This window comes from Falco punctatus, assembly GCF_963210335.1.
Source record: "Falco punctatus genome assembly, chromosome: 1".
In the NCBI taxonomy this organism is placed as follows: Eukaryota; Metazoa; Chordata; class Aves; order Falconiformes; family Falconidae; genus Falco; species Falco punctatus.
In genome coordinates, this window is record NC_137580.1 from 36,629,041 (window position 1) to 36,656,834 (window position 27,794).

The window sequence follows — 27,794 nt, forward strand, 5'->3', positions numbered from 1 at the left end:
TGATAGATGAGGGTAGTCAGACTGAGGGCAGACAGATGGCTTAATATGCTTTCAGAATCCTCTGCTATGTGGGCAGGGCAGAGTACCAGTACATAGTCTTCCAGCTATAGTAATTTCATCATGGAAAAATTCTGACTGTTGTCTTGAAAATGGGAAAACAGGAGGGAAATGAAGATCAAATGCTTCCACCCAAAATTTTCTTGAAAAAATTAATTAAATGTATCCTACTGGACTACAATTATTTTGAACCGTTAATCTTCTGTCTGGATTGTTTCCAGCTCAATATATACGGCATCCACTTAAGTAAAAACCTTTCATCTGTCAAAGGAAAGTATTCCTGCTTCAAATTCTAAGACTTTTTATTATTTCTTTTAATATAATATCATTGTCAGGGTTTTTTAAAAAAATGTATTAATATACACAGGCTTTTAAAAGAAAATGGCAGGGAAAACCTATCCCTGCAAGATCATGTACTCCTGGGAAAGCTACAGAAAATTGTAAAAGATAAAATATCCTTCCAAGAATATTCTCACCAACTCACAAAGTAAGGTTTTTCCAACTTTTCCCTCACCTTTGAGCTGTGGCCAAGCACAGGCAAGACTCTAGTGGCAGAAGCCATGTATTCTTTCAGGTTAAAAGAATGGCTGAGCTATAGGAGAAACTCTGTGAAGCAAATTCACCATCTTTATCAAAATGTGATATTAAAAAAAAGAGTATTTCAAATTTATGTTTGTATATGTAATTACACTTCTTTCTAAAATATTATTCTGATCCAATCAGGAAAAAAAAAAAAAAAAAAAAAAACAATCACCCACAACAGGATCCATTTGTCAGATTTTATCTAATGGATACACAAGAAAAACTGCTCACAGACAAATTGCAACCACTAAATCAAACAAAACTAAATTAATCATTTTGAGTTACAAGCAAATGGTACATTGTTCAAGCTGGTGAAGGTTATCACATATAAATCCTTATGCCCACAAGGACAGAATAGGCATTTGTTCTGGGACTGAGCAAGTACCAAGCATACACCCCTGAGAATTTGCAACAGAGGAAATAGCACTTCTCCATTTGTGAAGAACTGCCAACAAAGAAAGAAATGATCAGTAATAAAAGGAGATGTTCTTGTTAGTCTCATTTACCAAGGACATGAGATGCTAGTGATCTACCACTGCTGAAACCATCCACCTCCTTTATTGTATTTCTCTTGCCTTAATTATTTTACGGACATTATTGAACATTAGGCTGAATAATGCCATAAGATGCACAAACGTACAAGGAAAAAACACCGTACATGAGGTTACAAAAGAGGATACAAAGGAAAGTACTTTGAGTAGATGTTGCTTTGTAATACCAGAACACATTGGCAGCTGTAATGAAGTTCTGTAACATACTACTGCAGGTTTACTCACTACGTCATGTTTAGCTATCCTTAACATATGGTAAAGTCACAACACTGCTAGCCAATGTTGAGCAAAGCTCAAGCAATAAGCAAAGCATCAGCTTAAAGCTGGTATCTGATATAGTCATCATTAACTCACCATAGCAAGCAAAGTCAGATGAGTGGCAAGATCTTGGCTTGAATCAAACATAGTGCTGCCAGCAGGACTAAGGAAGTAATCATAGAATCATAGAACCGTTCAGGTTGGAAAAGACCTTTAAGATCATCCAGTCCAACCATTAGCCTAGCGCTACCAAGTGTGGTGAAAATTTATTAAATTGATTACTACTTATGAAAAAGCCTTTGTCTTCAATTAGGGATCACTTAACTTGGACAGTGAGCTCAGGGAGCTCAAGGACAACTTTAATGAGCAGGTGGTGTTTGTCTTGAGCCCCCCCAAAACAAGCAAGGTATAAGCAGGAACATCCAGTTAATAAATATTGTGTGCATCTGGGTCATGACAGTAACTCTACCACGTTCAGGTGTCTGGACAATGTTCCTGGCATGTGTGAACATTACAAATAATGAAATAGTGCACACCTGCACATAACCTAAATTTAAAAGTTTACATACACTAGGTGTGTAAACTATTTTTGTTTTTGACTGAGTATAAAGGTGGGCAAGCTCCAGGACTGGGCCAGAAGCCTTACCTACGGGTGGACACACCAAGCAGGAATTTTCCCAGTTACCAAGAGTCAACAACAAAACACAAAGTCCCCCACTAAACCATGTCCCCAAGCTTCACATCTACATGTCTTTTAAATACCTGCAGAGATGGTGACTCAACCACCTCCCTGATCAACCTGTTCCAATGCTCTAACGCATTTTCAGAGAAGAAATTTTTCATAATATGCAATCTAAACCTCTCCTGCTGCAACTTAAGGCTGTTTCCTCTTGTCCTGTCACTTGTTGTCTGGGAGAAGAGACCAAACCTCAGCAGCCTACAACCCTCTTTCAGGCAGCTGTAGAGAGCAATAAGGTCCCCCCTGAGCATCCTTTTCTCCAAACTGATGACCCCAGTTCCCTCAGCTGCTCCTCATCAGACTTGTGCTCCAGACCCTTCACCAGCTGTGTTGCCCATCTCTGGACACACTCCAGCACCTCAATGTCTTCCTTGTAGTGAGGGGCCCAAAGCCAAAGAAAGTATTCCAGGTGTGGCTTCACCAGGTGCCGAGTACAAAGGGTTGATTACCTACCCCTGGCCACAATTTTTTGGATAAAAGCCAGGATGCTGCTGGCCTTCTTGGCCACCTGGGCACACTGCCGGCTCATGTCCAGCCGGCTGTCAACCATCATCATTGGACCCTTTCCAACTAGGCAGCTTCCCGGCCACTTTTCCCAAGCCTGTAGAGGCTTGTGTGAGATTGCTGTGATCCAACTGCAGGACTCCGCACTTCTAATTGTTGAGCCTCATACAGTTGGCCTCAGCCCATCTATCCAGACTGTCCAGACCCCTCTGAAGAGCCTTTCCACCCTCAAGCACATCACCACTGCTGCCCAACTTGGTGTTGTCTGCAAACTTGTTGACGGTGCACTCAATCCCTTCACCCAGATCACCTATAAAGATAATAAAGAGGAATGGAAGGAGATCTTCCTTCTTGAAAAATTCCCAGCCTTCCTGGACTCCTTTGCCTTTTAGGCCTGCCTCCCAGTTGACCAGGGTCAACCAACCCCTTAAACATGCCAAAGTCTGCCCTCCAGATGTCCAAGGTAGCAGTTATGCTGACCCCCCTTTCTTACTTCTCCAAGAAGCAAAAATACTATCATTTTGCAATCGCTCTGTCCACCATCACATCACCCACAAGTCCTTCTCTGTTCACAAGCAACAGGGCCAGCAGGGCACCCTCCCTAGCTGGCTCGCTCACCAGCTCTGTCACCACACACTCCAGGAACCGCCCAGACTGTTTTCTCTCTGCGACACTTTATTTCCGGCAGATGTCTTATAGTCCCCCATGAGAACGAGGGCTGGTGATTGTGAGACTTCTCCCAGCTTCTTATAGAATCTTTCATCTGCCTCTTCGCCCTGGTTGGGTGGTCTATAACAGACTCCCACCATGATATCTGCCTTGTTGGCCTTCCCCCTGATTCTTACCTATAAACATTCAACCCTATTGTCACCATCATTAAGCTCTAGAAATCAAAACACTCCCTAACACACAGGGCTACCCCACCAGTGCTCCTTCCTTGCCTATCCCTTCTGAAGAGTTTATATCTTTTGTTGATTATTTCTAATGTAAACAGTTTTGCATGTATTTTAATTGATGCCTTTTGCTTTTGGTATTTGTTTTCTTTTTCTTTCCTTGCCCAAAAAGAGAACAGAATTCTTAGGGCTTTCTTGATCTTCAGCTTCTGCCAATGCCATAGGAAAGAACCGAAACAAGAGTGAAACTCAAACACTTCAAGTAAAATTCACTAAGTGAAATTTGAGCCTACTTTGCTTTAACAAACATTAAAATTAATTTGATGAGCCAGAGAAATCAACATACCTGTTTATGTCAGAGTTTGTTTCACTTGCATTTACTATCAGCTGATTTTTCAAATCCAAAGGCTTACAGTAAAGTGCCTGAACACTGGAATGCAACATTTGGAAATATAAAGTAACTTCCTGCACCTTATTGGGGCTGAGAACTTCCAAATTTGACCACACTTTAAAATTTCATGGGAAAAAATATAAAAGGCAATTTGAAAAGCAGAAAATGTATGAAAGAGATAACTGAATCAGAGATTATTCTTTTTTTTTTTCCCCTAGGTGCTATTTTGAGGACCTCAGTGGTATTTAGATTTTTCCATAAAATATTTATGAAAGGCATTTGTTTCCAGACTTTGTTAAAAATCAAGTTCCCCAAAGCCTGTACTGCTACTGATCTGTTATTCATCATTATAATAACTAAGCAAGATGATTTAATAAAAGTGACAGAATGACCTTTGTGGTATAGCGATAAGTACAATTTTTATCTCAAGCTAATTTACACAAGAACAATTTGCAAAAAAATATATGATACATATTGTCATGTATTCAGCAGTCAAATGCATGTGATGATCCCACTTAAGGGATACCACCATTACAAGCTGAGCCTGCTCCACTGCAAAAATACTTTGCCAGTGTCCTAAGAACACGGCAAACAGCTGATTGCTTATCTTTCCTGTTGCAGCGACAACACTTAATGGAGACGTCCCAAGTTCTCATAAAAAAATAAAAAGTGGAACTAATTCTCCTTTGAGATACACATTAGAAGATAGAAGCAGGGGGGAGGGGGGGGACACCAGCTGAAGAATGACTAACATTTGATTCACATTAACATATATAACCAACAGAAACACAGTTACTTTTAACTACGCTGACAGGAGCCACCAGATCCTGGTGTTTCACAGCTAATTCACAAATCCTGGAGATATGACCATCATTTTAGTTCTTTGTACTCCTTATAATAAATGAAATTTAATAATGTAAATGAAAAAGGATTTTCAAAGTGGTTGCCAAGCAGTACATTTTAAAGGGTATTATGTATAGACATGGGTTGCTCATGCAGAAGTTCACAAGGATAAATTCCTTTGGAACACTGCTTTACTCTTACTGCTTCACTAAGGTGAAATGAAAGAGAAATTTTCTCTAAATTTTAATTTATCACAAGCTGTCTGGAATCTTTAATCTTGTGGTAACCCAGATCTCTCCTAGGCCCTCATCTTATATTAACCTCATCAGCCTTTATCAATGGTTCAAACATCTAAACTTTCAGAAACCCTGAGAGAAGATTTTGGATAAGAATCTTCCAATAAAGTGTTTCAAGTCTCAGAAAATGTGTTACTAAATGTTCCTGCTAAGGGACAAATGTAAAGACTACCGTGCCCACTTAGAGTATTGCCCCAAGACCCCAGAAGTTCCAGCACCACTTGACAAAAAAACACTCTGTATTTCCCACTCGCTAAATCTTATGATCCCTTTTGATCTCTCTGGGAGGGCAAGTCACCAATTTCAGGCTGTTTATCTGAAAATAAAATTATATGTTGCTGACTTGCTTATTATCTGTACATTTTGTCCCCCAATTCAATCACTTTGAAAGTATTTATTTCTCTTGACAGTCACTTTTGGAAAGGCATTTGACATCAACATGCATCTGAAATCCTCTAGGCAAAGGCTAATGTGATAACTAAAATTCATGGATCAAGGAAGGAAACATATGCGCCGACTATGTTGTACACTGGTTGCTCTAGAGATCAAATCTCTTTGATATTAAACCGGCATAATGGAAATGTAACTCAATGAAGCCACACTGATTTAAACCAGAGCACGAGAAAGTCCCAAAGCATAAGAAAAATAAGAAATACTTCCCGTTAGTTAAAAATTATATTCTCTCCATGGAATATTGCCTGGTTGGTTGTTGAGGGTTTTTTAAATTTTATTTTTAATAACGAACACCCAGTCCAGAGCTCTGCTTTTTTACACTGAAGGTTACTATTTATGTTACCAGTTGTCTAGAAGTGGTATTTCTGATTGTGGGCTCTGTTAAAGGCCAAATTCCCCAAAGTCTGTACTGCTACTGATCTCAGTTATTCATCACTATAACAACTAAGCAAAATAACTTCATTACTCTGCAAAATGCTATGATCCAAAGCCTGTACTATTTAGGCAATAAAAATTCACTTTTTTAATCTGATGTTTTGAAAATTACTTGGGTTTACCTGAATAAAGCTTAAGAATAGACTTCAGGATCATAGTTACTGAATGTCTTCTACTTTTTTAAAAAAGAAAAGCATAGAGGAGTTTCAATGCAAACACTGTTATGAAAAAAAATGTTCACCAAAACCACCTCAAAAATTATTTTCCAATTATAAGTTAACATTTTTAAAAAGCAAACATAAGTTTAAAAGGCTAACTATTCTTTTTCTTCTCCCTTTCTCTCTCTCTTTTTTTTTTTTTTGAGGAGAGGAGCATTGCTTAAAATACAGGTAAATTTGTTTACATCAGAAATCATCAAGAATAGATGAAGTAAGCTTCAGCAACAGACACATGTAGGCTGAAAACATTCAACAGAACTTAAATAAACTGGCACAAGTTTGTGCACTTTGACAGAAAGCACAGAACATCATAGACACATTTAAGTTGAAAAAGACCTTTAAGATCATTGAGTCCAACCATTAACCTGACATGGTCAGGTCCACCACTAAACAGTGTCCTTAAGCACCAATACCTCCAGAAATGGTGACTCAACCACCTCCCTGATCAACCTGTTCCAATGCTCGAACACATTTTCAGTGAAGAAATTTTTCATAATATGCAATCTAAACCTCTCCGGCTGCAACTTAAGGCTGTTTCCTCTTGTCCTGTCACTTGTTGTCTGAGAGAAAAGACCAACCCTCAGCAGCCTACAACCCTCTTTCAGGCAGCTGTAGAGAGCAATAAGGTCCTCTCTGAGCCTCCTTCTCTCCAGGCTACACAACCCTGGTTCTCTCAGCTGCTCCTCATCAGACTTGTGCTCCAGACCCTTTGTCAGCTGTATTGCCCTTCTCTGGTCATGATCCAGCACCTCGATGTCTTTCTTGTGGTGAAAGGCCCAAAACAGCACAGGATTTATGGTGCCACTTCACTGGTGCTGAGTAAAAAGGGAGAAATGGTAGGCCAGCCCCACATTGACATATAAAAGCAACCCTTGCACAGCACTGATGACCAGGAGCATCACAGATGGTGCACGGCACAGCAGTTTGTGTGGGAGGATGCGCAGGGGGGGACTTAAGCCCTGCCAGCTCAGCCAGTGAGCAATGATGCCCACCTGGCAGAAAGCCATGGCCTACCTAAGCTTTGCACCTGCCATGGCTGATGCAGCTGCCCAAACAGAGCTCCATTGGGAACCCGCTGCCACCCAGGTGTCAGGCTGCAGGCTGTGCCCTGCTGTGATACCAGTGCCAGACAGCAGCAGCGAGCACACCTGTGGGAGGTGCGCCCAGGTAGAGGAACACCTCCACTTAGTGACAGAGCTCTGGGAGGAGGCAAGTAGGGTGAGAACTGTCAAGGGACTTTGAGAGAGAGAGAGGGGGATTGTTGCTGGAGTCATGCTCTGCCTTGCCTGAGACAGGCCCAACAGGCAGACAGGAATATGGAGGATTCCCTGTCCTCTCTCTGCCTGGCTGAACACAGTAGCTTAACAGATAGGGAGCAATGACAACGCATTCCTGCTTGGTGCAGCAGTCACATGTCCTCTGTGAACACCTCACCTTCCCAGATGCCTGTGCGTAACAGGCATGAGGTGCTGCAAGAGAAACTAAACAATAACGAGGACGATAGTTCATCCAGCTTGGAGGTGTTACCAAAGTTAAGTCAGCCTATGCCCTCTATCAAACCTGCTTCTGTCAAGAAAAGCTAGGACATTATCACAGGAGACTCCCTTCTGAAGGGAACGGAAAGCCCAACAGGCAGACCAGACCGACTTCTTTGGTAAGTCTGCTACCTCCCTGGGGCCTGGGTTAAAGATCTGAAAAGAAAGCTTCCTACCCTGGTACAGCTCTCAGATTATTATCTATTATTGATTTTTCAAGCAGGCAGCAATAACATCTGAGGGCAATCAACAGAGACTTCAGAGCCTTGGGACAAATGGTTGAAGGATTAGGACCTCAAGTAGTGTTCACCTTTACCCTTCCAGTTGCAGGGAATGATGAAAAAAGAAACACGAGGAGTCAGCAGCTCAATTCCTGGCTCCGATTCCAGTGTCACTAGCAGAATTTTAGGTTTGTTGATCATGGGTCAGTCTACATGACACCAGGCCTGCTGGCAACAGACGGGGTTCACCTATCTCAAAGGAGAAAAAGGATCATTGAAGCAGCAGTTAGAGGGCTCATTGAAAGAGCTTCAAACTAGATTTGAAGGGAGAAAGGCTCACCAGAGCTAAGCTAAGGTCCTTCAATCTGCTGTCTCAGTGGAAGTAGGGGATGGAGATCCCTGAGATGGCAAGGATGCAATGGTTATTGATGTGTTAGAAACCACAGAAGCACCTGAGAATGGTCACATACTAATTAGGGTTTCTGCCCCCACAAAGGTGGCAGGATGAATAACCCAACCAGAGGGCATTTACACCAATGCACGCAACATGAGCAACAAACAGAAAGAGCTGGAAGCCATCGTACAGCAGGAAAACTATGACCTAGCTGCCATCACAGAAACCTGGCAGGATCATGTGCACTACTGGAGTGCTGCCGTGGATGGCTATAAACTCTTCAGAAGCGACAGGCAAGGAAGGAGAGGTAATGGGGTAGCCCTGTGTGTTAGGGAGTGTTTTGATTTCTAGAGCTTAATGATGGTGACAATAGGGTTGAATGTTTATAGGTAAGAATCAGGGGGAAGGCCAACAAGGCAGATATCATGGTGGGAGTCTGTTATAGACCACCCAACCAGGGCGAAGAGGCAGATGAAAGATTCTATAAGAAGCTGGGAGAAGTCTCACAATCACCAGCCCTCGTTCTCATGGGGGACTATAAGACATCTGCCGGAAATAAAGTGTCGCAGAGAGAAAACAGTCTGGGCGGTTCCTGGAGTGTGTGGTGACAGAGCTGGTGAGCGAGCCAGCTAGGGAGGGTGCCCTGCTGGCCCTGTTGCTTGTGAACAGAGAAGGACTTGTGGGTGATGTGATGGTGGGCAGAGCGATTGCAAAATGATAGTATTTTTGCTTCTTGGAGAAGTAAGAAAGGGGGGTCAGCATAACTGCTACCTTGGACATCTGGAGGGCAGACTTTGGCATGTTTAAGGGGCTGGTTGACCCTGGTCAACTGTGAGGCAGGCCTAAAAGGCAAAGGAGTCCAGGAAGGCTGGGCATTCCTCAAGAAGAAAAACTTAAAGCCAAAGAGCAGGTTGTCCCCACGTTGAGTAAAGGTGAACCAGCCAGGAAGGCAACTAGCTTATCTGAACAGAGAGCTTTGGCTGGAGGTCAGGGAAAAAAAAAAAAAAAAAAAAAAAAAAAAGGAGAGTTTACGACCTTTGGAAGAAGGGCCAGGAAGTCTCAGGAGGACTACAAGGATGCTGTGAGGTTATGCAGGGAGAAAATTAGAAGGGCCAATGCCCAACCTCAAATTAACCTGGCTACTGCCATAAAAGACATTAAAGATTGTTTCTACAAATACATTAGCAACAAAAGGGCAGCTTAAGGAGAATCTCCTTCCTCTACTGAATTTGTGTGTGGGAAACATAATGACAAAGCATGAGGAAAACTTCCAGAAATACCATATTGGGCACTCTAGCCCTAGATCAACTTACAATAAAATGTCCTTGGATCTGATAACTCATTTATTATTGCTAGCTGGGAACAGGTTCAGCATCATTGCATGGAAGCAAGATATGGAACTTCTGAAATGCATTGTTTTCATGTAAATTACCTCCAAAGACTTCAAAGTTATTTTTCTAAGCAGCAGTGAATGTCAAAGACCCAGTTTTAGCAGTATCTGTGATAACATACCTGCAGTCAGGTGCAATATGCAAAACCAGTTCTGTGACATAGCACATTTTTCTCTCAGATTTGCAAACTCTTACTGTAAAGGTTGACATGAGACAGGTATTATCCACAGTTATATTGTGAAAAACTAATTATGTTTTTATCAATGTTCTTTTAAGAAAAACTAACCATTTTCTGAGAAGACAGTCAGATTTACTTGAGCTGTGCCCTCGAGTTGTGAAAAATAAACGTTTCTCAGAAAGTGTACTCTGCAAAGACAATAGAGTAGTACTACACAGCTGATTTTTTTTAAATAACAGAAATATTACCATATTGTATTTAAATATTTTATTTTAATCCCAAGGCTTTCTTTTGAATATTTTTTAATTTTAATATCATTCACTTAGCTGATACACCTATGATTTTATTGTGCAATATGCTTATGTTCCAGAATTTAAAAGCTACAAGTTTAGGGACATGGGAGTTTCTTATCATAATTGGACTGCACAAATGAATTTCAACAGAAATGGAGGTTTGGTTTAGTGTTGTCTCTCCATTCCTAAGTATGCTGTGCGAAAAGTAGAGGCTACAGCAGCTGCGGATGGGTACAATCTCCAGACTATACACTACCTTAAAGAATATCTAAATGGAAGGGCAGAAGGCTCTGTGTTCATAACTTCCACCTAGCTTCCAGCACACTGTCACCGAACTAGCTTGTCTGTAGAAAATCTAGATCCCTAAGAATAAAAGCATTGACGCACAGAAATTATATATACAGAGATGAAAAAGCAAAACATAGAGTTCACAAAGGAATTGCAATTTTCTTCTAAATTCTACCTAGAGAAATAAAATCTCACACTTTTTTCAGGATGGTGCATTAGCGGAGCACCACTGGGACAGGGTTCAACCTGAGCAATTCATACCACAGTCTGGGAAAATGGCTAACTAATGACCTGGAGTATGAATATGATAGTGTAGCTGTCTGCTACAGTGGTGGGATGAATAGTAGGAGGCAATATAAAATTGCAGTCAATATTTAAGGGGAGATGAAGACAGTTGAGTACAGTAAAAATAGCTAACACCACCCCCCACCCCCCATTTTGTATGGTTATTTAGGACCATTACTAACAGACTACTTTAGTTATAGTAATTATACAGTTTCACAAGAGGAAAAAAAAAGTGGGGAGACAAAAATTCTTTAAAAATGTATAGGAAACAGGCTGGATGTTAAAATTGGAAGAAATAAATTAGAAATGGTATGAAGTTGTGTCAGGGGAGGTTCTGATTGAACATTAGTAAGAAGTTCTTATCTGAGAGGATAGCCAGTCACTGGAACAGAATCCCCAGGGGAGTAGTCATATGGGGTTTTTCATGTAGTCCTGCAAGGAGTTGGACTCAATGAACCTTATGGGTCCCTTCCAACTCAAGATATTCATGATTCTATGAAATTAGACAGGTAACTTATGAGGATGGGTAGACTGTGGAATGAAATGTTAGTAGAGGTCCTCTGCATGTCCCCTGATTTAGATCAGACATCTGTAGGAAAGTTCTGAATCACATACAATTAGTCAACAAAAAAATATCAGCATGAAGACAGAGTTATGCAGTGAACCTGCCAGCTTTAAAAGCTCTGTATTTATAAAAAATGTTTGACTCACAGTAAGGTAACTTTTATATACTCATGGCTCAGATACCTAACAATTTTTAAAATTTCTTTTCTCAGGTTTATAGATGGCATGACTCTTCTCTGGTTTATTACTTCCTATATCTCAGCACAATCAGCAGACCATTCATCACTTGTTCTGTACTGCCTTCATTTTGAAATGGTTCAAAACAGCAAGAAAGATGGAGAATATTTTATGATACTGTTTTAAAGGAAATTAATTCTTTCAACCCATATTCTCAGCTACAAAGTTAGTGTGCATCATTTTAGATGATTGCTATCAGTTGGTTATACAAAGGAAGGACACTCAAACGAGATCAGGTAACTTCACAGAAATTTGTGCTACTATTTATTTACGTAAGATCAACAGCATGTTAAATTTTCCAGCAGCCTTGAGCATATGGAAGAACAGTAACCATTTATGCCTTCACAGGGACAGTCTACATTAAAAATCACTGAAACCAGAGACTGACCTATTCAAGTTAATCCATTTCTCAAAAAATGTTCATTAAAAAAAAAAAAGTGTGGGAGAAGCTTGCAGTCCTTCTCATTCTTGGTCTGTAGCTCAGAGGTTAGAAATTCACAGACAGTGGTCTAATTCCTTCTTCCTCCTTACTGACTGCCACAGCTCCCCCTCCTAGAAGCTTCCTTAAATACACTATCCATTAATCTGCATTAACACATTCAGTCCTTTCCACTGAAATTATTCAGGTCTCTGTGGAAGACCTGAGGATTACCTGCATCAGAGCAAGTACAGAAGATTACAGAAGTCCAGCCATCTCTGCTGGTTAATCAGACACACATGGGTGGATGGGACGTCCTAGGTACCCGTGTAGGAGAATTTCCTTATTAAGCTCTGTTCAGAAATTAATTCCTGAAGAGTGCTTTTCTCCAGTACACTGTGCTAACTGCCACAAAGTTTACTGTTATCTTCTAAGGCAGACAATTGATCTCCAATTTCTCTTAAAGAGTTTTTCACACTTTCCACCTATGGTGTTCCATGCTACTACTGATAACAGTTCTGTATGTAAGGAGGCAGCCTACCTCATTGACTCAGTATATATTCAGTTTTATCTCAAAACATAATTGTTTTGCACTGTTGGGCTCATTAAGGTTAGCAGAGAACTAAACGTTGAATTGGGATCCCTAAGCTAAAAAAATATCCCTAGCACAGCACCAGGGCTCATGTAAGCAAATACAAACACAAGGGAAAAACTATGCGGTAGGTCCTACTAGAATACTATTGTACATTAATGATGTGATTCTTCAGTATGGTATGAGACTAAGGAAACTCCCATCTGGTGGAAGAAGAAAGGCCTAAAAGAGGAATACTAGTTGTTAAGGAATATAGAAGGATATTAATTTCTGTTTTGTAGAGAATCTCCCCACTCTTTCTGCCCTAATTATAATACCAAGTTAATGAACAAATTGCTAGAAGGTTTTTAATTTGGCATCAATACAGTACTTGCAGTCTGTTCCCATGCATAAACTCACCTTCCGTTACCCACACTAGTATGCATAAGACTAATAAAAAAGATTAATGTATACTATGATTGTTTTAAAACTTATTATTCTAGAAGGATTAGATCAAATTCTAACTTTTTGCAGTTGTCTGTATTTGGGTTTGTATGTAATACAGTCAGATTTTTGCCTGGTGTTAAACATTTGTCATTGATTTCAACTTGAAAGACCTATTTTTCTCCCATTAAAAAAAAAAATCAAAGTTCTAAAAATATGTCTCTGAAAGTATAAATCCTTTTCTCTTTTTTCTTCCCTCCCCCTGTATTTGAATAGCAGTCTACACTAATTAACATTTATGCTGCAGTGGAATCTTCAGAGTGCCAAATCTCTATTACTTTGTCACATAAAAATTATACTTCTCAGTATTACTGTTCTCCTTATAAAACTTTTTTCTCAAGAAAATATCAATAATTTTCCCAGAATTCCTGTTTCTTAGAATACTAAAGAAAAGTATTAAAACTATAAAGAAAACAGAATATGTATTTTTTTAAAATGGATCCCTTGGTACTGATGTTCTTGCCACCATTTCCAAATTAAACTGGTTAAATTTCATGCTGCACTCTCCATTGAAGTTAGGGGTGATTTTTTTATTTCTTTGTTTTGGTTTTGTTTTTTTTAACCCTAAATATTACACCAAATCTGGAAATCACCTTGAAGTTGATAGGGAAAGTGGTTTTAAGTGAGTTGCCATATTGTAATAGATCATGGGAGCGAGCATCCGCAAGAGAAAAAAATGTAGTAGAGAGATAATACAATAGTACATATTTTTCATACAGTCATAATACTTGTGGGGTTTTTCCCCTCCAATACTATATACCTACGGCAGTTTGGGTTTTATAAAGCCTGTGTGCCTACGCACAAATACATACACTCTACATTAGACCAACCTTACTTCCAAACTCTTATAGTAGGCAAAGAATGTATTTCAAAGCCAACATATTGCAGAGATTAATTTGAGCTATATTTTGAGTAGATATTAATTTTAACCTGTTGAGAGAGAAGATACGGTTACTGATCTGGAAATAAATTAAAAACTAAGGAAGGTAGAAGTCACTCAAAAATAGTTTTAATGGCTGTTCAATTTTCACATTGGTAAAGTATTTAATGAGACTTCACTGGAACTTAACCAAAATGTAAGATATCGTACATTTCCCTTTCACAAGTGTAACTTTTATGCTAAACTCCTGTATTTGAATACTAGTACATACTGTTTTTCAGAAGCCACCTATATGTATGTTTGCAGAAACAAGAAAAATGCAAAAGGATAATTTCTAAAAGAATCAGGGATCATACTAATGGAACAAACCTCCTAAACCAGCAAACTACTTCCCAGGTTTATAAAATTCAGAAGTTAAAGACCTGCTTAGAGTAGCCAGAGTTGACCCCAACCAGCTCTAAACTCTCATTTATATTCATTCACAGATTTTATATAATTATTTTCAGACTTTATATGATTATTTTCCAAAGGAACACTAATACATATTCCCAAACAATAACTGATTACTAAATGCATGACATATTCAGTGAATTAGACGTCTGCTTGCACAAAATGCAAGGAAATAACATCTACCACAGTCATCATTTCTAATTAGTTCATATCTGTCTTTTAAGTGGGTTTCTAACCATGATGCATTTGTACATAATTACTTTTACACAGTACCAAATCTTTTTTATTGCAAACTGAGGAAGAAGATTACTGTGTAATATTTATTTACCAACATACTCTCCAGTGATCAGTGCCAATTACTGACATTCCAGTCCAGGCAACCCCCAATCTAGAACTTCTCCAAGACTAGTCACAACTGATTATCTCACTAGGAAAGGACACACCATTCTGCATAAACTACATGTCCTAAACCATTTGGCCGTGCTGTCTTACAATATTACTCAGTCTTTTTTCTAAGATTTCTTTTAACTTAAATATCTTTTACCCATTTTCACTGTTATTTATTAAACAGAAACAAGTATGTCTATCAGACTATTGTGATAATCACACACTTCTTCACTGAGCACGTGAATTCATTGTACATTGAAAGCATATCTGGGTTTTTTAAATCTTGTAGTATTTGAGTATTTATACTCAGACCTGATGGTCTATCCTGCTGTTGCTTCACTAGTCATCCATTGTGAGTTTCCTTTTCATGTTTTAATAACAAATTATGATAATGTCAAAAAAAATCCTATAAACAAAGGACAAAATGTGAAAATAGTATTAGTGTTATAATCCTTTTGTGTATATTTATCTTTGCATTTCTTTAATTTGTGTTCTTCAAGAAGGTACAAGCACATATTGATGAGAATATTTTTACCTGTTTCAGTAGAATAGTAATACAGATGCTGGCATACATTTTTAAAGTATTCAGACAGCATTTACAACCTATAATTTCTACTGACTAAAGAGTTTTAAAGGCAGTGTTCTCTTGTCTCAGGAAGGGAAGATAACATCTTAAAACCTCAAAACCCTTTTTACTTTTATTACTTCACATGATTCACATGAGGACTGGTCAGTTACCTCTTTGCTTGAGTGACAGCTGAGACCTGTGTAGCCTAGAACAACCTCTCTAAGCAGAAAACTTTCACATTTAAACAACTGATCACAAGAAAAGCAGACAGTTTGCCATACACATATTGCAAGAAAAAAATTGCACACACAGAATTTTCCTAATCAATATAAACCAGCAGGATTTTTATTATCTGCTCCTAGCCTATAAAAATATATTTAGGAATGGCTGGAGTTAATATTTTTGGGATAGCAGAAACCTGACTAACTCAGTCCAGTGTCTGCTGAATACATCGGTATTGTGCACATAGTTCTGACCAGCAAGTCAGCCAAGTGACTAAGAAGACTCTTCACTTATCTCCTACCTCTTTAGCAAGCAAAGCTTTTTAGGCAAGGAGCACCTCTAAAACTGTATTTGAAACAGCATCTGCCACAAGAGGATCATGGCAGCATTTGATAACATGCAAGTATTTCTCTAAATAAAAAATACTAGCAAAAATGACAGGCAACATGAGAGAAAACTGACTAGGTTGAAGCAAAGGATTAAAAATAGAAGGGATGAAGGGCTGAAATGATGCACAAAAATTAGACCACACATGATGTGAAATTGCCAGGTTCTGCAGGTGTTGCCTGTGTGTGATGAAGGGGAAGAGGGAAAGGAGCAGACCAATAGAGGGCAGAAAATATATTTTATATTTTTCATGTGTATTAGCTCCTTAGGTTGTTTATATATTTATGTTGCCAGTTGCATTATTTCAAAAAGTTCATTTGTAGTGCTTTGTGTGCTTTGTTTCTACTAAGAAAAAAGTATCTTTCACACATAATAGAAGAAACACATCAGGCACAGGAATGTCAGCCTTAAAGCAAAAAAAAAAAAAAAAAAAAAGAAAAAAAGCCTTTTGAAAACTGACTTATGTACAAAGAAATTAATGTTTTGTTGGTCAGATTACCTTCTGGCTGCCACTTCCATTTCAACTTCTAAGCAATCAGCGTACTAATAAATGCAATCGCAAACATACAATGAGACCGAAGTTCCATTTTCTGCATATAGCATATATCTTTATACATCCTTGTCATTTTAGCATGTATTTTATCTACTGTATTTACAGAAACCTGAGGAAAAAGAAGACAAAATGAGATAACAAAATTTGCATCTCAATTGCTGAAGTTACTCTCACCTAGTAGATTTTAAGAAACAGTAGATTTATACATATTCACAGCTTTCAAAGCAGGCTCAAACAACTTAGATTGCAAGTGTAACTGTGGATAGCTCATGAAAACCTCACATCAGTGCACCACAGTCAGAAAGCAAAGAAGGTGTCAGGTTGTGTAAGAGATGAGAATAATACTAAACACATTAAAATGCCATTATGTAGATTAGTGAAATTGAAACTCTGAAAATTCCGTTCAGCTTGATTACCTGATGTCTAAGTGGTAAGAGCAGAAATAGAATAGTTTCCAAGAAGGTGAGTGAGTCTGATTAGAGCATGGACAAGGCGTGGGCAGTGATGCCAGTGTGTGCTACAGCCCATCTGTGCACTGTTGCCCATTCCGGGGTAGCGTAGGGGCTGTTGGTGCAGGGCAGGCTGGAAGCACCTGGCTTCTGGCAGCAGGAGAAAGGTTCCTGCTCCACCTGCAGAGCTGCAGCTCTAAGTGTGCTTACTGCCCTGGGTGAGAACAAGACCCATTAGGATTCACAAGGACCAACTTAGCCTGAACCTTATATCCTCACAACAGGGTAAAGGTGAGTAATGCAAGCGATTGATGAGCAGAAAAGAAGAGACATACTGTTGGATCTGTTACTCATGAACAAGAACTGCTGGATTATGTAAAGAGTGCAAGACTATGAAGTTTAAGATCCTAAGAGCAGTAAGCAAGATTAATGACAGCATTACAAATCTGGACTTGAAAAGAACAGATTTAGATTTGTAGAAAGCTGAGTGAGATTCGAAGAAGACTAGCATTGAAGAACGTGGAGCTCCTGACTTGACTTTAAACACAAAAAGGAAGTATACAGAAGGTGAAAACAGGGACATGCTACTTGGAAGGAAGAAGGCAGCACTGCCTGCATATAGGAAAAAGCCAAAGCTCAGATGCATTTGAAACTGCCAACAGAGCTAAAGGGTAATGAGAATTATTTAAGTTCCTCAGTAGCAAAAGGAAGGTTAAAATGAATGTGGGCCCATTGCTTAATGAAGCAGGAAGTCTTAATGACAAGTGATAAGGCTGAGCACCTTCTTTACCTTAGTTTTTGCTGGTAAAGCTCATTCTCAGACATTCTGGGTCCTCCAAGAAGAGTCTGTAGGAGTGAAGTAGTACCCACAGTAGAGGAAGAAAGAGTTATGGATCACTTAGCTTTCTTGGATGTATAAAAGTGTATGGGATGGAGGTTTACAGAGCTAGTTGTGTCATCATGAAGCTGCAATCATCAGAGGTTCCTAATGAGTGAAAAAAGAAGGATGTCTTATCCATCTTCAAAAAGAACAACAAGAAGGATTCAGAGACCTACACATTAGTCAGCCTTCCCTTATTCCCTGGGAAGGTTACAGAGCAAATCCTCTTAGAAGCTATTTCTTAAGAGACAAGGCGGTGAACAGGAGCAGGGAGAATGATTTACTAAGGGCGAGTCATGCCTAACTTCATTGCTTTCTAAGATGAGGTGAACGGCACTGTGGCCAAGAAGAGGGCAGTGAATGCTAGGTTACCTTCATTTTTATCAAGGCCTATGACACAGCCTCCCATAGTCCCTTTATCACTAAACTGGTGAGACATGGGCTGAATAAATAGACAATGTAGGTGGAAAAGTGAAAAATAAGCTAGACTGTCAGGCTCAAAAAAGTTATTATCAGCGATTCAAAGCTCAGATTGCATCCCGTTACTAGTGGAGTTTCTCAGAGATTATATTGGGACTGGTGCTGTTTACTGTTTTCACCAACCAGGACAATGGGATGTCAGGGCTGCTGTTTAGAGGGACCTAGGAAAGTCAGAGAAATGAGCTGACAAGAACTTAATGAAATTCAACAAGAGTAATTGTGAAGTTCTGCATCTGGGTTGGAATAACCCAATGTAATGCATGCAGGGGCTGACTGTGGGAAGCAGCTCTTTCTAGAGAAAAGGAGATGAGGGGTGGGGTGGTCCTACTGAACAAGTTGAATGTTGGGCTGGATCAGGAAGAGTAAGAGACGCACAGAAGTAATCCCTTCCTTCTTTTTGTCACTTGTGAGACACCATCTGGAGCGGTGCTGTCCAGTTTGGTGCTTTCCAATACAAAAACAGTGTTGACATGCTGGAGTGAGTCCAGAAGAAGACATCAGTCAGGGGAATATGACAATCAAGTTGACACTGAGAGAACTGGATCTATTCATCCTGGAAAAGAGAATGCTCAGAGACAACCTCATTGCTGTCTATACCTGACTACTTGACAGAGTTAGGCTTTTCTCAGAGGTGCACAGTGATAAAAGGAGATACAACAGATGCAAGTTGAAACATGTTACCTTGAAAGTTGGTTAACTACTGGAACAGGTGCCCAGAAAGGCTGTGGAATCTCTATCCTTGGAGATGTTCCAGATTCAACTCAACATGCCCCTGAGCAAATTCATCTAATTAGACTTGTTTTGAGCAGGTGGTTGGACTAGATAATCCCTGGAGGTTTCTTCTGACCTAAATTATGATTCTACACCTTCCAGAAAGGGTTGTTATCACTGACTTACTGAGATCAAATCCTACCATGTAAATGAGCTCTACCTTCCCTTTCTTAGTCTTTAAATAGACGTCTTTATAGTAGATGGTAGATATGCAAAAGAAATCTAGCAAGTCACCAAACTATAGTGTACAGACATACTCTTTTCCAGTTTGCCCAGCTCATGGGTCTTGATAAAATAGGGCAGTCAGAAGTAAATTATGGTCTAGAGACTGAAACAGAATTCCAGTTTCAGTTTGGCTTCCAGCTTTGGTTCTCTGATTGCACCTCATTAGCTGAATAAAGATTATGGTCATAATACTTTTAAACACTCCTACATAAGCTTTGTAGCCTTCTTACACTTTGAGCTATACTTTTTTACTTCCTGCCTTTGCCTGACAATGAAGTAAATATGTTTTGATATACTTACAAAGTTTCAATTTTTTTCCTCTTTGTTGTTTTAACCCCATCAACTCTCTACATACATATGGGTCATTTACACGTCATAAGTGTGTTAAAGCTCACAGCAAGCTGCCAGCTGCCAGAATTACTAAGTAGAGTTTTCATTTTCATTACCGGTAAGTGAGCTATTCTGTGGGTCTGTTATTAAGGTCAATCTGATCCAACAACCTACAACTTCATTGGAGAGAATAACTTCTCTGTTGCTTTTTGTCTTTTAACTGGGTATGTACCAAAAGAAAAATCAAGGTGGCTGTACATAGTTACAGATTAGGAAGAAAACAACCAGATATATAGCAAATATATATTTTTTTTGTTAAACTGATACTAAGATTTTTGTTGTTCTTTGGTCTTCTCACAAGTGTTATTTAACTTGAATTAGTGTTCACCTACATCCATGCAACTCACCTAGAAGTTTAGAAGTTAACTGTCTTTTAACCTTTGAAAACCTAGTGGTTTTGTGACACTGAGTAAGAATATTAAAAGCTCTCCCTTCCTTTCCTAGCCCTAGATGTGCATGTAAACACTCAGATCCTGCTGGAAAAAGTTCTTCATTAAGAAAAATTCAGTCACCAAAGAGTTTCTCTAATTTGACAGCACTGAAATCAAAAATAAAAAGGGGGGTGTGTGGGGGGGAGCGATGGTCATAACTTTTCAGTCTCAAAACGGTTTTCCTTCAATACTTCCTACTGTGAATCCAGTGCTAAAACATTTCTAATCTCAACTGATTTTATGTATGTTCCTTTATAACAGTTAATAAAAACTACTTGACAACCACCGCTGCATAAAGTCCTCTGAATTGTCTATACCTTTCTACAGAGCTGGGAGCCATTCCTCCCCACATTATGCTCAATTCCGATTCTGACAGAAATTACATGGAAATAATTTATCTGTTCAAATCTTGTTTTCAAATCTCATCCAATTAGAGCTTAATTAGGTAGCAGTATACACGATGACTGAAAATTTTTGAGCAAACCACTGTATTAGTTGAACACAGCACAACGAATATAGTTTAGATCTGCACTGCATATAGATAGATTTTAGCACATCCATTTAGTTGCTGCACAGTCCTTACCCCATTACAGTTCACCAGAACCAGGTAAGAGCCAAGGGAGCTGTTTTGTGCTCAGGCAATTCTGCGCTGGTCACAGGGAAGGATTCTGGTCTTTCTTTCCTTTTCCCCAGACAACATAGTAAGTACTTACTGTATGCCCTTCCCTAAAGAGGAAATCCCATTCTCAGTCCTTTTCCCACTCCCCCTCATGTTTTGATGCTGATATCTACAGTTCATTCCTTCTTGAGCTCCATAAAAAATTATTATCTTCAGACACTTTTTTTTATATGCAACTCCAGGAACATCTTATACTGGTAAGCATAACTGTGCTAGAAATACTTCAGTAAAATGACTTTTAAAAGTAGATCCAGTAATCTCTGATGCATCTGCTGCTACCTCATTGTCTACACAGCCTAACGTCAACTTAGAGACCCACCTTTCCAAATACCATCATCTGCTGAGGTTTTGAGCAGGCAGACCCCTGCCTCTTTGTATAAGAGAGAAGAAAATTTTAGCCCGTCTCCTGTATTCATGGGATGCATCTTCAAATCTAGACAATATTTGGTTAGAAACCTATCTGCTCTAGAGAGTTATGTTTCACAGGGTAGCTGAATGTGAAACATAAGAGCACCGTGCTTACTAGCGACTCCCAAATTCTCTTTCATCCCTGCAGAAACAGTCCTTAGGGCATATGCACGCATTGCCTGCACTCCAAGCCAGCACTGTTTCCCATTTTGGGGGATGTATCTCAGCGTAGTTTGCCATCTTCAAACACAGAACCTTTATATTAGCAATGGCTCGCACCTCACTGCTTTGGAAAGTTTGTGGTATGAGAAAAGAAGTGAGTTTAGAAAGTATTTTCTTGCACGCTGTCCAAATCAGTTTCAGTGCGCCACATCTTTCACTCATAAGGAGAAAGTCTTTCAAGTTATGAGATAAACTAAATAAATCAGAATGGATTGTCTGCTGTAAACCAGTCCAATCTGCATTAAAAAAAGGATCATAGGCATTTCACATGTTATTACCTGTACTGGTCTCCATGTAACCATCCCGTAAACTGAGTTTATGATCTGTGTTTCTGGTGTGATATTTTTGATCTTCTAATATTTTATGGTGCTAATACATGAAAATACATCTGCACAGCCCTGGGATAAATAATGACTTTGTATAATTGAATTATATATAATTTACAGTGATACACAATTCAGAGCCATTTATGCAGTCATTTTGGTAGGATTTGATACACAGAACAATGCTTTATTACTGAGCTTTATAGTTGCCTTACCTTTATGCTCCTGCTGTTAGGTCAATTTGTGTCAAATGACAAAGTCTAACAGCTCCTTTCTCTATGTAGAATGGTAATCCAAAAAATTCAGTGCAATGTCAGTACTAAAAAAAGGAATGGTGAGCTCAGAGAGGCAGAAGCTGAGAAATATGCAGTAATAGTATGAGCACAAAAAAAAATCCAATAATGATTTGTAGCAAACGTAGCAATTAACAAGTACAAAAATCAAAGGAACACTAATTTAGTTTGTGTTTTGTTGCTGATGAATATGAATATTTTCTAAGAAAATCCCTTAGTCCCTTTTTAAATTAAGTTTATACATGTATGAAAATATTATATACTTTTTTATAGTAGTAAGTATTATTATTGTTCTAAAATGGTATTTCAAATAGCTTTGCTTTCTTTACTGACTAACAGGTTTACAGGAATTTTATAATTGAACAAATAGTAACAGAAACAAAAATTGCCCATTTCACAGGGTTTTTTTCTTGGTATTTTAACATTACCAAGAGCTTGACAGGAGGAATGATCCATGAATAATTAGTAAGTTCTTTTACAGTATCAACATTTCTATCATGTTACTCATTTAAGAACATTTTCATTCCTGAAGAGAGAGAAGAATAAGAACAAGTCAATATTACAGTTTAGTTTGATACATGAGCATACTACTCTGGTTTAATCCTTCATCTTAACAACGTACCAATTCCATTTCTATGCTTCTGTTTCTTTACTTTCCTGATATTAATTTCATGCCTAAGTTCCCAAATGTCCTTAAATTCATCAGTCTCTTAAAATCGGTAACTGGAAAAAAAAAACAGACAGTCAGCAGTAGGAGGTGAAAAAAAAATATCCACAAAATCCAATACATTTTTGAAAATTAGATATTCCTTCAAGATGATAGTATCCGATTAGTTATTATAATTAAGAGTAGGTCTAAATATTGATCTGTGTTAGGCTGCTTTTGGAGCAGTCACAATTTTGAAGTTATTTTTCTACATGTTCCTACAATTGTCCCATCGCAGCTGAACAAAATCTGTTTTCAGTAAGGACATCACACCTGATTTAGTGCTTTTAAATTCATTACAATTTATCACCAACATCTCCCTCCAACTTTTTCCTGGTTTCAGCTGGGACGGAGTTAATGATCTTCTTAGGAGTTATTGCAGTGCTGCGTTTTAGCTTTGATGTAAGACTTTTCAGTTCCTCAGGCCTTGTTAGCAAAAAGGCTTGGGGGGTGGGGGTGGCACAAGGAATGGGGAGGGGACACAGCCAGGACAGTTGACCAGAACTAGCCCCGGAACTAGCCCCAGAGGTATTCCATACCAGGGGATGTCACGCCTGGTACATACACTTGGGGGGTTACCCGGGGCAGGCAGATCATTTCTGGGGGACTGGCTGGGCATCGGTCAGCAGGTGCTGAGCAGTTTCATTGTGCACCATGTGTTCCTTTCTGCCTTTCCCTCTGGATTTTATTCTTTCCCTTCCCCTTTTCTTTATAACTGTTGTCTTTATTGATGTTATTGTTCTTTCATTTTTACTCTATTTCAATTATCAAATTGTTCTCATCTCAACCCTCGAGATTCACATTCCTTTCCAACTCTCCTCCCCATCCCTCAGGATGAGGGGGGAGTAAGCAAGTGGCTGTGTGCTACTTAATTACCTGTCATGGTTTAACCCTGGCTAACTTAAATGGAATTTCTTAGTGGGACATCCTATCCAAATCATAGCATGCTAGAGTACTGTATCTGAACAAACACTCTCTCTCCTAAATCACTCAAACTGGGAATAAACTGACCTGTTACATACACTTAGAGGAAAGAGTACCACAGTGCTAAAAGTCCTCAAAGTAACCAAAACTACACTAATTGTATTCTAATACTTGTTCTAATACTACCTTATTCTTGCCTCAATTATTTACTAAGGTAGACATATCTCAGTCCTCAAAAAAAAAAAAAAAACCAAAAACTTTCAGGAATTAATTCCTTCCTGCTCCTCACTGCAATTTTCTTTCAAGATGACCTCTATCTACTTCTCTGTATACATAATCTGTATCACACCAAAACCTGACCATATGTAGTAGTAAGAGACAACTCCCACTTCTGAGAATCTTCTAGTTTTGCAGCTATTTCAGCAAAAGTTGTTTGGGGTTTTTTTGTTTGTTTGTTTTTTGGTTGTTTTTTTTTGTTGTGGTGGTTTTTTTTTCTGGAGATGAACAATTTTAAAAAGAACATAGAATGAGAATTCTGATTCTTGCCAAGACAGCAATACATAAAATCATTTTCCCTGCAAGCACTGGTTGTGAAGAAAACAAGAGAAAAATCTGTTCCTAAAATATGACTCACTCCCAATTCCAGCTGTAGATGGGGGTGGGGTGTACAAGTAGCTCTAGCTGCACAATTTTCCAATTGAAGACTTCTCAAATTCCTCTAGCACAGACAGGAATTGTATACAGGTAGTTAAGACTTTTATAGAAGCCTTTAATTATATGCAGCTTTTATAATTATGGTCAAATTATAAGTCTTTTTATACAGAACAGTCTTTATTCTCTCTCTTGCATAACTTCAGATTTCCTATTTTGCTAACAACAGATCACCAAAAAAAGATACTGCTTGGTTTGGGAAGATGCTTGAAGTAAATCAACAGGAAAATTCTTGCAGGATGAACTTAGTTTAATTGTTCAAGGGAATTGTTTCTATATAAATCAAAATGTAACTACATGTCATAGTAAAAGTTGGTAACGTGGTAAATAAGGAAGATAGGCTCATCTTCTTAATGTAGGGGAAAAGTGGATAAATAAATCCATTTTCAAACCTTGATATAGCCATCAACTTTCTATAAATCTATTTAATATTCCCTCCCATTCATAGACTGATTTAGCCACAGAGGGACTGGAAGAAGCCAAGACTTCAAATCAATTATATTGGCAGCTTCCTAATGGGGAGGGGTTGGGGGGGGGCGGAAATCAAACAATACCAAAGCAGGCATCCCACCACTCCTCATTTACAAGAGAATTAAAAACTTGTTCATGCTTGTGCCACTAGTTCTCAAAAAACCTGAGGGGTATAGTCATTCATTGAAAAAGCAGGTCAGCATATTTCTTAATTTAGTATGAAGAAATAACAGTATATTAGAGCAATCTAATGTAATATCTAACTGAGGTTTACTTAGAAGGGATCTCTAAATGAAAGAAAAAGTGACAAGGTGAAAGGCAAGAATACACAGAAGTATTTACATGACAAAATTTTCATATGAAGTGATGTTCTAAACAGAAGTCAAGTTAATATTTTTGCAATACACTTGTTGTTAATTTCTTGTGCTAGTAGAGAAACAGAATCATAGAACACTCAAGCCAATTAAAAGAAATTCTAATTCCTCTCATAATTTTTCCGAAGCTTGAAGAAAATAACAGTGATTTCTTCCTCTGGAAAGTCTAATGATCCCAAATGCTCCATTTCTGTTGAGCTTGGTGATGGTCAAACGCTACATTAATAAATTTTTATTTTGCTCAAGTCAAAGAGTGTTTCTTTAGAAAAAAAAAAAAAAAAAAAACCAAAGAAAATGCAAGGACATAGCATAGCTGATATAAATGTAATTAGTAATGAAATTACTGAGTGTGAAAGCAAACAGATAAAGTCCATTGTAAAGTGCAGATTATACAAAAGAGTAATGGTCTACAGGGGCATGTCATACCTGACTAATGTCGTGTTTATGCGGCATATGAGAAAGTTCCCCTCTCTACCTCTGACTAGTGCATAGAAAAAAAAGTTTATTTCTACTTCAAATACCTTTAACTGCTCCCCGGAAATTTTAATTCCCATTTGGCCATGTCTCAGCCAAATAATTCTTAAGACATGACAATTTGAGCAATGAGAGAGAAGGAAACAGCTACTGATATTGACAGTGAGCAAGGCCAACATTTTTTTTTTTTTTCTTGTAATCATTCAGTCCCAGCCATCTTATTTCTCTGCTCTTGTTCATCTGTTTAATATTATTTATCTATGTTATGGTTTGTATCTGTGTTATCTTTATATCACTACTCTCATCTTGTATTTTGTTTTCCAGTCTCTTGAACATGCTTCTAGGCCATTCTGAGGAGTTTTTAATTTACCCTCCCTCACTTCTAGACCTGTTTGAATGGTTAATGTGTTTGTTATGTAATCAGATTTTGTGGTTTTGTTTTCTGTGTTTTTTCTTACTGTAATGAAGTTTTTAGTTCTGGACAGTATTTGAGCTAAAGTTTATAGAACAAGTATAGTAACCAAATCTGCTTTGCACTGTAATTTTAATCTAGTTAAGTGTAAAATTACATCTAGAGTAAAGCCAAAGCCGGGAAACGAAGATACTGGATTTCAGAATAACAGAGTTTAGGGGGAAAAAATTCAGCAGGTTGAGTGCAATTGAGTGTAATAAAATAGCAGAGAGGAAACTGCAGAGAGAAACTGAAATGTGTATAATGAGATTAAAGTGTGCCCAAAGGATATGGAATGCATAACATACAGCAATAAAACGAGGAGTTTAAAAAGCCAATATAGCCACAGGAGGGAAGATAAGGAGGAGGGGGGGCGGGGGGGGGAACAAAACAACAACAACAAAAAAACCACCAACAAAAAACCCCCACACAATAAGAAAAAGCTGGAGCCTCACTGAAATTAAATATGAAAAGAGATGGGGTCATCTTGACCCACAGATTTTGGTAACGTTCTGGTAGATGCCAAGTACAGAGAAAGATTTCAAAGAATACAGTAAGAAGCTGTGAATATTAAAACTAATTAAAAACAATCCTGCAGCATAAAGACAGCTGTACAGAAAATCAAATAAGCAAAATTATTTCAAGGGACAGATGCAAGAACTTGTGTGGACTTCTATTGTTCCTGCCTACAGATACTCCTATTGCCCTTTAAACAACAGGACATGAGAAATAAGAGACATTCAAGCCAAAAGCGTGTAATACAGGAGACTGTAGGTTTGAACTACAATTGAAAAAAATCTGAAGAACAATGATAATTCACAACACTTAAAAAATACCTTTTTTTAAACTCAATTTTTTTAGGGTGAGGTAGGTAAACACAAATTTTGAGTGTATTTTCACAAGAGGAAAAATCCCAGTTAGGATATTTCATTTCAACTTCATAGATTTAAAGAAGTGGTGATGTTCAAGTTATTCATTCTTTGAACATATAGGAAATGTTTTGATTTTCATTTCCTCAACATCAAATGTTACTTTCTCCATAATAACCCAATCTATTGTGGAGAAAGTTATACATTTCATCTGCACCACTCAATGGGCCAGTCCTTTCGCAGGTAGTATGTGAATGAGGAAAGTTGCTGAAGAAAGTAATTTTCTTCTTTTAAGGGTGCTACAGTACTCAGGAAGACCAACAGATACCATAGCAAATCTTACCCTCCATCAACTATTACAGAAACTGACAGTTCAAATAAGTTTTAAAGCCACATTTTCCCAGACCTTAGAAATATGTCTTCCTAATAAATTATTTTTATTTGGGCAAAAGCTAGCAGAAATCAGCACAATTTGTTTTTATTTCATTTATGGAAACGTAAAGATTTTTGGGGGAAAAAAAGGCAAGAATCTCCATTTCATAGAAGTGGATTTTCTGTTATAAATAAATTCTGAAACACTAACTTCACAAATACTATTACAACTTTAAATAAATAAATCTGTAGTTTCCATCTGAAAACTACCATCTGTCCATTACAGTATCTGCCACTGCCTTGCTCTCCATTTCTTTCTCTCCCCCTCCCAACACTGTCTGCATT